Genomic DNA, 13,516 nt, shown 5'->3' with positions numbered 1-13,516 from the left:
TAATAGCTTTAGAAGATATACACATACAATGTTTATGTATGTGTATAGTACAAGTACTACCACCGTTTTACATTGTATATTTTCATAGATTTGTATGTGTATTTACTTTTCATACCTATCATACTTTCTATTTGTCTAATGTATAGCAGACACTATGCCTCAATAAGGATATATTTTTGCACATACATTCAGACAAATATTTGCACATTTCATTTAAAAAGTCTAAGGTATTGTCATATCATTATTTAGTTCTAGGAGTCCAGGGCAGTTGTAACACATGTCCCAATTAAACACTAACTTGACCTGACAGTTATTTATGCTATGAACCTATAACTCAAACATTAGATGTAAATTATTTAATAAAATCAAATCAACAGGTTGCAAAGCTGTTGTAATTTCATGTCAGACCACATGTCTAAATAACTAATTGTTCAGTCAGAAAATTAAAGTCATAATTTCCCCTTCAAAAATCAACTTAATTATTGCTTTTAAAGCTTTTTTTTTTACCTTTTTGTCACACTTGAGATTAACACTGTATGATTGCTCGCAGCTTCTTTCACAGTTGTATATAATGGTTCTTTCTGCTTAACCAGTCACTGACTTATTAACCTTATGAAAAAGGGTCTGTTATAACTTCAAATACAGAATAAATGGGCTACTTATTGTCATCAAAAGTAATTATTTTTGGCTATTTTTACGTAAGATATGAAAGTCAAAAAGTTCAAGGATCTTTCGTGACTGTCTTGACAAAGATGACATTGTTGCCTCCACCACAGGAGTACAGTCCTTATCCAGCCTATTTTCACTGGGCATTTTAGGCAATTTACAAGACACGCCATGCCAGTGGGGGCCCCAAAACGTAATCAGGGGAAACTAGAAATTGCTGTGGCAAAGGAGAAAACAAGCTGCAATGAAAGAGTGACAAATACTACTGAGGGTGATTCAGAACTTTTGGAGCCATGGTACCTGCCCTGAAGCAAAGAGGTAAACAAAGGAAACGAACCAGGACAGGAAAGATCAATTTTCACAACCCAACCAGAGCCATGTGATAACTATGACCTACCACATATACAGGAGGAAATTCAACTAGTTTTGTGTTTGGTACTGTATTTCCACAAATGTTTTCCTTAACTTTGCAATTAAACAGCTCTTGATTTTGCATTTTTATATGCAACTAATGTCAAAGGAAACATTGGACATTTTAATCTGGCAAATGGAAAAAAATGGAAATTTAGTCCATACAGTCTTTCCATGCATATAAAGTGATGTACTTATTATATATGTATTACAATTTTAAATCAGTGGCAAAGGATACTTGGATCAGGAGACTGTGAATTAATTTTACATACCAGATTGACACATCACGTCTCTCATGGTACCTCTGACAATACATGTATGGATTCATGGACATTAGAAGTCAATATAGTATGTAAGAAAAATCTATAAGGTTAATTTCATGCCGTAACTTCCATTTCTGAGCAAAATGCCAAATAGTTGCACTAACCGATGAGGAGACAAGCCTTTTTGTGCTTCTACAGAATAACACCTCCTCAGTAATCTTTTTAGTTTTGTTGCTGTCTCAAGGGAGTTTCTCTCTCTTGCGTTTGGCGCTTCTGTGAATCCTTTACCTGAGTTACCTGAATGAACTGTCTGTTTCTGCTTCTACTGAGTGTTTATTTTCATTAGTTACTCTTATTGGCTTTTTGTTCAGGGCTTTTGTTGCGTATTGAGTGTGGCCATGTCGGATCTCTACCCCTGTCTCTCCTCCACTGCAGGGTTTCACTGCAGGTGGGTCTGCTTCTTCTCACACACACAGAGAGCTCAGAGTGGAGGGAAGAGACAGCGGAGAGAGTGCCAGTCACAAGACTGAAAACTATGAATTGGCGGGAGATTTTGCACAGACATTTATGGTCTCCATAAGTTGAACCATGACTCCTATTGCTGAAATGGGGACATTCTAAGAAATAAGAGAAACTGGTGAGCAAAGTCAAATATGTGAACATGCAAGCAGTTGGGAGAAGAAGCTGCTTCACTCCGGAAATTTGTGCTCTTGCTTAATATAGGAGTTAAGTGGTTAGTTGGCTCTCCTGTTGCTTGGAAGCTCAGAAAGCCAAAGTGTAACTCTATTTGCTACTGTAGGCACGTATCTGCAATGGGCACAAGTTTCCTATATTTTTTTTGGTGCAGATTATGTATGTAGAGTAAAAACTATGAGCATGAGAGCAAGTTGGAGTGAAGATTTTTTGATGATTTTACAACTCCTCTGCACTTTAGCGCTGATGTCACATTCTGCGCAATACAGACTATGTAAAAGTCTCAGAAGGTCTGAAAATGTTGTGAATTTTTGTATAATTGAATAAAAAGTATGAAATTTTTTTTTAAATTAATGTGAGAAAGTCAAATTTGTTGTGAACAGTTGAAAGTATGAATCGAGTTTTGATGGCAAAGTATGAATGCGTGGGAAGAGGTTGAAGATGACTGGACCAGACATTTTGTCAAATTGAATACTGAAAAATATGAGAAATGGGTAATGCACCATTCCCAATAAAGCTGAATGACTCTGGTGGCTGTTTGACATTTTGGCATTTAGATCGAAATATATCGACAATCTAGATGCATTCAATGTTGTACTGATTACCAAAACAGTGCTTGTCGATTGATCAATTGATTCAGCTGTACCTGAAGTTTTCATCAAGCACTATCAAAGGTCAAAATTTCTACTGTTCCAATACTTTTTTAACAGTTTAAACTATTTCCTCTAAAATGAGCGATACAGCCACAGGGCTGCTAGCGCAGCTGTAGCCACTGTTTGAGATACCAGATTATTTAGAATGACACAGCTGCATCTGAACACATCAAAGTCACCGCTCCTCTCTGACCAAACCTGAAAAACTGGCAGACTTCCAGAATTGGGCATTAACCAACAGAAGGGGAAAATAATCAACTGCTGTACAGAACTGGGTTTGGCAAAGCAGACTCAATTCAATATCATGCAATTGATATGAACCGAATACAGCCAGCAAATTGGCAGTGTGGGCTATGTGGACCATAATGAAATCATTTAACAGGATGATGCTTTTTAGGACACAAAAGGACAATTAAAACATCTGCTTGTGGGTTTCTGCAGTCATGTATAACTCCAATATCCATACAGTGCCAAACATTTATGTGTGCTCAACATTACTGGTGCATCTCTTGCCCCTTGAGTGTTTTATCTCCCATGGTGGTTTATTCCCAACCCCAAATCTTCCGACACGAGGGACGTGAATCCAAACGGGGCTGTCTGCTGCTAGACAACAGTACATATATCATCAGTTATCTGTCTGGGAGTTTGCCCGTGTGTCTGAGGTAATGTCCTTTGTTTATGTCGAGAGTAGCATTGTGGAGAGAAAAAAACTGCATTTGTGCTGCGGTCGAGCCTGCTGGGACGCTGGAGTACTGCTAGAAAATCAACTCCACTTTAAAATGCATTTTAAATGGCAGTTATAGGTTACTAATTGGAGCGCTGAAAGGAGGCAGCGCCGGATGATGAAAGGTTAGTGTGTGATTATGTTAATTCTAGCTTGTAAACACAAAAGTAATCACTGCCCACATCGTCTGTGCTGCCCTGTTGTTCTTTTCTCTTAAACACAAAGAAGCCAAAATTTTAGAACACCAACTGTGCCTCATAGAGATTTGAATTTGCAGTTATCCTATCAGACTAATTTACATTATAATCATGTCTGAATTACATTGTTGTCAAAACAAAGTTTGGTAAGATAAATTATGGAATGACTTCGATGGAAAAAGTTCTAGTCATTTTAGGACCTACAAGCATGTCCTAGGACAGAAGGGGTCGCCAAAGCTTCACGGGGGCTCGCAAGGCCTTCTTGATTTTAAGGGGTGTAAAAATATACACAGTAGGTTAATATGTCTGCAATTTCATTCATTTCTGTGATGAAAACGAAATGAAATTGTTCTTTTAATAATAGGTTTAGACTGTTATTGAAGATCTAAACTTTGAAGACTATAAGCTGTATTCACAGAGCCTTCACTCTTTGTTGAACAGCCTCATAGAAAAGTACATAATTAAAACAAAGAGCTAATAGCACAATAGCCAAATGTCTGGGAGATGAAAACACAGAATTTGTCAAAAAAAAAGGGAAGCCTTTTAGATATGTATGATTGTTGAAATAACAACAACTACACAATACAGACAGAGAATTGTATAAAAGGTTGTTAAAAATATCCGTAAAATGTATCTCTGATCTTCCTGCAGTTGTTGCATTCACTATTTGGGTTCATTGTACAGTGTATCACTTGTTCTGCAGTTATTGTTATGCACTGAATATAAAATGATACCCAAAAAAAAAAAATAATTAAGAGTTCCTCCCAAAAGGTAAAATATAAGAGAAAAAAAAAAAAAAAAAAAAAAATTTTTAGTTATTGTTCATGTCACTGGAATGTAAATCTTTTTGAATTGATATAATTTGACTACTTTGAGGCCTTTATTTATGAGAACATAATTGATTAGATTCTGTACTTGAGAAAAGAAGAAATAAATAATTTAGCTTTACTTTTGTCATTTAGTATTGATATTGATTCTGACAATTTAGCTTTACTTTGCTATCTTGTCAGACTTTTTCACTGCGTATCAGTACTGTATGTATCACCATCTAATTTAGAAGTCCAGTGTTGAATATAATATATCTTTTCATTAGTGTATAATCACCAGAATATAAGAACTGTTGTTTTCATTACCTTAGAATGAGTCTATGGAGTCTGCCATGTTGAACCACCATGTTTCTACAGTCAGAGTTGCTAAATGCATGACTTTCATGGTTTTTGCCTTAATTGGATGACCAGGATCATTTATAGCCTATTGAATAGTTATTAACTACATTTTACACATATTTTTATAACTTTTTACTGGATAAAACTGATGAAACAAGGCAAAACCTCTGCCATAAATACTAGTGTACACATGTAAATCCCAGTAAAAAAAGGAGAAAGTCATTGTAAGTTTAAACCTTTTTATGAAGTAATGATTTCATAATGTCAGATTTTCGGGGGTGCTGCAGCCCCCTAAGCACCCCTACCTCCAGCGCCCATGCAGTAGCCCATGAACGGACAAACCAAACACTGGCTGTAGATACGGCCTGTTACACAAGTTTCGTGGCCACCTTAGTTTCTCCTACACACTTCACAGCTCATTCTCATTCCCATGGTTGTCAAATACAAACACAAGCAGTGTTCAGTTAGTTGCAGTCTGAGACATCAGCAAACAACCAGCTAGACAATGAGGTTGGGAAACAAAGGCAGTGGTGTAAGAAGACAGGAATAACAAACACATGAAGACTGTTACCAGACTTAGAAAATCCACTGCAAGGCTAAACACAACACCACAAACCTTTGAAAATATTTCACACAGTGATGCTGCCAGTGGAGAAGTTTTGTGAGCAAAACTGTTGAATAAAAGGTTATATCTCTATTTCTAAAATTTGGCTGTGTTTCCTTCTGTTGGGAGGAGAGTCTGAGAATGTCAAATGTCATGGTAAATGTCAGTGGAGTGGCCACCAAGATGGCAGTGTGAAGTGTTCATATCTCTAAATAGAAATATTGTTTGTCTTCCAGTAATATAACATCAGCAGGAAGTTTTTTGGCCATTAACAAACTAACTGCAAATTAAAAAGAAGCTGCTCATCATCTTCACTGTTATGATATTATATTTAAGTAAGAGTAGGCAGCTGAGGAGCCTTGTGGTGGCAGACATGCTTTAAGAACATGGTCTGTTCCATTGGCTGACATTAAGGGAGTCTGCGAGTGAGAAATGATTTAATCATTAACATTCATGAGCGGGAACATGGGTGGCTTCCAGCACGCTGCGCGGCTGCCTAAAACAAAACACAGCCAGCACCACACAGAAATTACAGCCGTAATTGATTATTTTGGAGACAGTGAGGACATCATCAGAAATCTGAATGCATCAGCACAACTTGGTGGAAGCGAGCCAGTCCTCAAGCACTTAAGACTCAGCAAAAAAAACCAACACTTAACTTCACAGTCTCTTAAGAGCTGGGTAAGTTTGTCCACTCGGTTCTCGTGGCTGTTTTTAAGCCCAACAAGTTGTGCCCTTGTTTGTAGCAGCTTTCAGTTTTTCTTGACTTGCCTCCATCTGTCAACCACGAAGGCGCAATGTGTGAGGCTGGATCAGTTTGTCACTAAACAGTTTAATGACACCCTGGCTGCCCCCGTAGCACCCTCCTAAAAAGATTGTTTTGTGTTAATTACTCTCACAACACTTGAAGCCGCTGAAGCTGGGATTTGTCGGCTGTGAGTGCCATTTGGCAGATTTAAAAGCCTCAGCAACAGGACAGGGATTATTTTCTTATGTTTACACACTCCAGAGAGTGGTGTCTCCACGCTCAATATATTTTTTGAAATGAGACGACACTGAGCTGTTTTAATAGGAGCGAGGTGCTTATTCTCAAGCAATAGTGGAAAATGAAAATAAATAGCTTTTACTCCCCAAGAGTATGAGAATACACAATGTAATGCAGTGGACTCAATTCCATCTTTTCCAGTTTTTTTCTTCACAAAAGTGATGCAATTTTAGTTTCATTTTTAAGTTTATTGTCGATAGACACTATTGTCCCATAATGCATTGCTCAAATTGAGGATTCTGCTTGTAGCTATACGAGATTTAAAAAGGTGAGGCAGCTCCAGGAGCATCATTAGTTGGTGGTAGCTTTTAAAAGTGGCAGTTTTATTGACATCCATTGGCACTGCTAATGAGGTGGAGGTTGTACACAGTATAATTTGTAGTTTTAGTATGTAGCATGGGATTTTGACACAGTTTAAAGGCAGTGTGTTTGCATGTTTTTGCTCCTTAAGTACTAATTTCAACATAATAGGCTTTAATTCAAGGTCAACTTATTAGCTTTTTCCCAGAGAGTTCAATCACATCATCTTCATCCGCGGATAGAGTTTTGCTCAGTTGTGCGGTTGAAAAGCATGTAAGTAAATTTGTTTTAAGATCTAACCTGACCTTGCTGTGTGAATAAAGGCATTTTACTTGTTTAAAAGAGAGTGCCTTGGAGTTTTTCTTTTGATTATTGTGTCCAAGTTTATCTTTTAAGAGCACTTCAAACAAACTCAAATTGAGTGCAAGAGGCGCTCCTACACAAACCATTTTTTAAAATGTATTTTTGCAGCGCCATTTTTGTATGTTATGAAATGTATGTGCACTACATTATGAAAATCAATTAAATCTGTTGCAGAAGTTACATTTTAATTTCGGTGCCTGAATTGAGTACTGGCGCTTCTGATTTATGGTCCACATGAGTACCCTTACTTTTAACCTTGGGTCTTGTTTGGTCTAGTTCAGGCAATGGTTGGCATGGTAATGCAGAAGTGCAGATTGATTTGAAAAGTCACTGCCTCTATCTCATCATACTGACAATGTCTCCACTTCACTATGTTCCATAGCTAGTCACTAACAGTGTCTGTCTGCTGTTTGGTGTTAAGCAGGTAGCGTACAATGTTCACTGTAAACAGCTGTCTGCTGCGACTGAAAACAAAGCTATGAGTTGCTGTTTAGGCGTCCTCTTTAAAGCTCTGTAGAGCCGAGGGAAGCTGCAGATTCAGGTTCATTCTCTTTTACAGTATCAAACTGTTTCCACATTTGTCATTTGATACACTGTTAATAGAAAAATAGTGATTATAGCCACTTTAAGCACCCATTTATTATGCATCATGGCCCTCTGTAATGAAATGTGTATGGATGTGTGTGATGGAAAGTGTTTGATGTCCTTCAGATTAATCTACACACAAATTCACCAATTATGTTGCAAAAGAGAATGGAAAACATTTACTAGCCTCCTGTTAAAGAAAAGCGTCTGATTTGCGGGTTAACCTGTTAAAAAGACATTCTTTCATTCCCCTCGTGGAGCAGGTCTGATTTAATCACAGATTTCCTAATGGCTCTGTGGTTTAATTAGGCCATTTAAAGGTTAACTGCCAGGTCTACACCCACATCCACAATGGTCAGATATCTTTCATCGCCGTGCTCCCTCGGCAGCAGTCCTATCAGCTCCACATGTGACCATAGAATAGATGTGGTGCCTATTCCCTCTGTATATTTCTGGAAAAATAATGAGAGCTACCCAGCATACATTCACTCCATGTTGCCTCGCACAGTAATACCTACAGACCCGTTTGTCACAGCAGGTCTCTGTAGAGACTTTCATATTTGTCACACACACTATATATGTGTGTGTATGTATGTATGTATGTATATATGTATGTATGTATGTATGTAAAACACAAAATGCAATCTTAACGAAAACAATAAATCTTTGGAGTCAAGCTCATTTTTCATTTTCATTTGATCATTTATTAACCGTAAGACTTTTCCAGCATGCACCTCTCCAACTTTACATCTATGTGACATTAGCAACTAGCTTTTTTTACACTACATGTGACATTTTGTTATACTTTTCTTTGTATATGATGTCTTTTATCACTTTTATCATGCTGTAGTCTTTATCTCCATCTGACTGGTGGCATTTGATAAAAATTGCCAAGTTCTGCCATTGGTGAATGTGTGTATTCTGGCATTTTACAGGCTCTTTGTTGCTGTGCTCCTTTTAATATATTATGTTTAAAATTCATGTAGTCTCAGTGAAATCACGGTTAACCGCGACTAGGTTAACCGCCAGTGATGGCACCCACCTGCCACTTAAAGCGGGCATGCACTTAATTATGTACATGTACACATGCCTTGATATAATTTAAATTTTGAATCATTTGAATGGTTGATTACATAAACATTTCCCCCGTATAGTTGTCATGTTTATCTATAGAGACACAAACCGCCTTGTTTTTGTACCTGGCTGTAAAGCAGCTTGCAGTTAAGGCAAAATGCCCAAAAATGCGCATAATAATCTACAGAAATGAGCTTCTTTTGCTAGTTCAGGCTCATTTTCGGTTTATCAATGAGCATTGTTCTTCATAATAAACTAAAATGGCAAACATCTTCATATGTGTCCATCTATACCTTTAGGTTATGATCAAACCTTATAGTGCTCCATTCTACAATGACTGAATAAACCACAGTTTGAATTCATAAGGCGTCAATCTTTACCTCTCTTGATCTCAGTTTCACACTGCCGTGCACACACTCTCTCGCCACAGAGGCACTCGGGTAAGCGGTGACTGATCACGCTGAGAGCGCCTCACTGGGATGTTCGGAACAATTACCTCTGCCTCGCTGCCACTCAGGACCCCTCAGGTGAAGTCATTATCTTAACCAGAGGCTGCTCACTACAGTCACAATTAATTCACATTAACAGTTGAGCCTGGACCACCAGGGCTGTCTGGATGCATGGCTCCAATTATACTCATTAGTGGACAAGGTCCTCGAAATTGGGACTTTTCATTGAGGCACTTTAGGGACGTTTTAATGCTAGATGTATGTTGCGGAAGAAGTATTCAGATCCTTTGCTTAAGCAAACTATTGACTCGACGACAAGTGAAAGTCCCTGTCATTGTTTTCTTGGATGTTTTTGGATTAAATGTTGTAGATGTTTAAGGTTGAGTTAATTTGAACTACTTTTCTATATTGTTAGGTAGTTTAATGCATCATATTCTACAAGATCATCATATGTTTGTAGTGTGCCGCCATCTCAAAAACTACCTTACATCTCTGCTCTCATTTAAATCTAGTAAGGAAAATACACGTTCCGGTAACTACTTAACCTAAGACATCACTCAAGTTCTCACTAATGTTGGCAGAACTGGTTTCAGGTACTAGTCACCGTTTAAATAAACTTCCCTCAAATTAAAGTCAGTTTTTTTGCAATTCATGTAACTGTTTTAATTCCTAGTTGTGTAATTGTGTTGTTTCTGTGAATGTTTCTTGTTCTCAGGTCTCTCTTGGAACAGAGATCTTAATCTCAATGAAACTGCCTCCTTAAATAAAGATTAAAGACACAAGCATAAATAAATAATCCAAGAAGGTACACATAGTTTATTTATCTTAACCCATAAAAGGAAGCCTTAATCCTCCAGTTCATCACAAACATCTACATCCAAAATTACCACATTTGTAGATACGTGGTTTTCACTGGACAGGAAGGGAGTGAAAAATTGTAATCTAAAGCTGTCAGACAAATGTAGCAGAGTAAAAGATGTAGATGTAGTGGAGTATAGAGAAATTTCCCAGTGGTTGTGACCCAAACCGCTGACTTTATTTGACAATGTGGTCGTTCATTTTCTCGTGTTCAGTTATTTAATAGCTGCACAGAATATTTGGCACTGATGGGTTTTCTTTCTCTCTTCCATCTTACCTAATTCTATTTTTTGATGGAAACCAGCTTTTCTGTTCCATTTTCTCTTGTGATGCTTGTGTGTTCATATCAAAAATATTACAAGTAAAGGATGTACTGAATGCATCAGGAAATATTGCTGCCTTGCTTTGCTTTTAATTTTCTTCTATGGCTTTTTAGTTTGGACTAATTTTTCCTTTTACTGTACGTTCAATTCGAAATGGCAAGTCTGACCTCTGGACACTGTAATCATTATAATCAATGTGCCGTCTGCAGTCATATCTCTCTGATTAAAGGCTGTGCAGTGGGGATGGTATCAGCGAGGGTTAGCTGAAGCTTGCACTAGCTATTAAGTGTTTTTCACTTAATCGGATGCATGTGTTCCCTGCGGTTTCCTCAGTTTTGAAAGGAAAAAGAACATTTACAAGAACATTTACCATCAATATTAATCAAAAGTGTTTGGCTGTCAAGAGAGAATATATGAATTTGTACCACACATGCTCTTCCCGTCCACACCCAGACAAAAAGGTGTGCTTTTCATCTAATGGATTCTCTTTTGGATGAACTAATCAATAACTGGCCATGGTTTCACTCCTACCAGGAGATGGGAATGAAACATGTTATATAATTCATGGCATTTGATTTATTTATTTTTTTTTAATCCACAGTTCCAATCACCTACTGCTTTTCTTTCACCCATGGCTCTCAAATATTTCTCCTGCAGAAACAAGATCTGCATTTGAATACAGTGAAGACATGAATTATTCATTTATAGCGTAGTAGAACGTGCATAAGCAGATATTGCAGGTATCACCCTGTATATTTCCTGTTTTCATGGGAGAAATCACCTCATCTCACCAGTTCTACTCCTCTGACCAGAGATCACTCCAGTGCAGAAATCCACAATTCAGTTGTGTTGTCTTTGATTGAGCTGTTGTCATGGTTACCTGGATGTTCGATAGATACCCGGGCTGGACCAGAGAGACTCTCCCCAGTTCTCACAGAGCTATAATTAAACACAATTTAGAGCAAACCGCAGCGTTAATCTCTCTCGGTGGTGGCAGGCGCAGGTTGTGGATATGGCAGGCATGTGGAGAGTGTGTGTCAGCCAACTTGACAAACTCTCATTGTGATCCTCTGGAGAATAGGACGATGGCGTGCATACGATGAATGGCGTGATCAGCCAAAAACAGTGGCATTAATTGTTATTTTAAGGGAGAGTTAAATCATTCAAATGTACTGTTTTCCTTCACGTCTGGTTTGTGTGCATGCATGCATGCATGCAGGTCTCATACATTATGTCAAATAAGATTAGCTAAACATTAATCTGGCAAATTTAAATAACTCTGAGTAGAAGGAGCACATGAATGTCATGAGTGAGACTAAAATGTTTGGTTTTTTTTTTTCAATTATGATTAGAGTCACATTGCAAACATTTCAGAAGATAAATAACTTGTTCAGATAATCCCCAGAAGAGGGAGAAAAAAATAAGACAATAACTTGCTCATTTGTTCGATGCGACCTTCCCCGTATAACTGGAGACAAATCTCATGAGAGGAGAGAAGACGAGACAGGAACACATAATCCCAGATAAAGTCACAAGGCCTCAGCGACTTTATTAGAATCCTGAAGTACATTTGACAGAAATCAACGGCATACAAACCCAAACAAACAAGCCTGGAAAGATGGTGGTATTAAGCTACTCGCACTTTATCGTCTATCTCCACTGACTGAACACGGGATGACCTATTCTTAAACCCTCGCCCACGCACATATCAGGAACTGTGAATGAAGCTTCCTTTAAGGGACTTGTCTTCTTCTTCAGTATCAAAGGTTTTTTTTTTGCCAAGGTTATGAAAGGAGATAATGAGGCACAACATCAGCTGGGTGGCTATTAATAAAAGGCAAGGATAAGATGCACCATTGGTGGTTGCATAAGAGTGGATAGGTGTTGGGTTATGTAACACCTGTTGTGCAGCACCTGCTGTGATGGACACACATCGTGCGAAAATCCGGTTTTCACTCAGAAAAGCCCCATAAGTGCTTTAACAGTGACAAACTGAGTTGTGGTTGATTGATTGAAGCTTTATTTTCTGTTCCCTACCTCACATATATTGAGTCTGGAGTGTGACTGAATGATTATAGCCTTATTGTGTCAAGAGGTTTTGTGGTGTTATTATTGTACATCATGTTACATCGGCCTTTTCCCCTAAAAGACATTTGTAAAAGCACAAGAGGTCCTTGTTATACGGAGGCCCTGAAAATGCTGTAATTTTTTTGGCCAGTCTCGCAAATAAATACCAAAAAAGTCTCAAGGCGTCCAACCCGCACACAGTCAGTAAAACAACCTGACAAAGGACACACTAGACGAAAACCAAAACCCTGCCTCGCCTCTGGCTCAGACCTCTTGCAGGATGGGCAATGATCCTATCTGGCTGTCTGCACCCTCTTTATGGGTGAGCTGCAGAGATAGCGTGCCTATAGGGAGAAGCAGCTCATCAGCACATCACCTGGGACAAAAGGCCAAAGCAGGAGGAAGGGATAACGCTGTTGTGTAATCACAGCTAACAGAGACACGGCTCGGTTTTGGCCTGTCTCCTTTTTATCGGACTGGATTATCAGACTTGGTGTAATGGTTTGGGAGAATGGACAGGGCAGGGATGTAAAAGCCAGTGATCTGGGTTGTCAGGCTCTTCTTTATTTCAGACTTTTAGAGGAGCAGAGGTTTGAGAAGTAGAGGGACAGAAATAACGAGGACAGGAAGGAAAAGTACCGACGCTGCGAGAGAAACAACTTCTGGAAGAATGCAGATTGGATAACTCTCCAACTTTTATACTGATTTGAAAGCATCCTTCAAGGGACCAACTCTAGCAGTCCTATTTATATATTTTGGCAGATTCTGTCGTCCTCACAAGTGTTAGCTACTGTATCCGAGCAAAAACAGTGTCTTCTATCATTAATTTGATTAACAAATCCGTTTTCTGTCTATTGAGCAGACGCAACCATCTTTCTTTCCATCGGATCAGAAAAAGTTGACATTCAAACTAACGTTTAACAAAATCAAGTTGCACCATGAGACCTTAAGAAATGTCTTAGCTAGTAACAACTTTACTTACTGTATGTGCATTATTTGACTTGGAAAGATTTGTAGTGTTTACCAAAAGCCATCAATGTAGAATAACGAGCTTGAACAAAGCTAACAAACAATA

The 13,516-nt window shown here is 38.3% G+C and overlaps 1 protein-coding gene across 1 annotated transcript in view; it reads left to right on the top strand.

Moving 5' to 3' along the window:
- The first annotated feature begins 3,327 nt into the window (after positions 1 to 3,327).
- Positions 3,328 to 13,516, top strand: part of LOC127359283 (liprin-beta-1) — a 67,992-nt gene continuing 57,803 nt past the window's right edge. The window contains exon 1 of the mRNA XM_051393208.1: positions 3,328 to 3,535. The gene's annotated coding sequence lies outside the window, so the exon portion shown is untranslated. The remainder of the gene's footprint in view (positions 3,536 to 13,516) is intronic.

The sequence above is a fragment of the Dicentrarchus labrax genome, unplaced genomic scaffold, assembly GCF_905237075.1.
Source record: "Dicentrarchus labrax unplaced genomic scaffold, dlabrax2021, whole genome shotgun sequence".
Lineage (NCBI taxonomy): Eukaryota > Metazoa > Chordata > Actinopteri > Moronidae > Dicentrarchus > Dicentrarchus labrax.
This window is presented reverse-complemented; position numbering and strand designations above follow the sequence as displayed.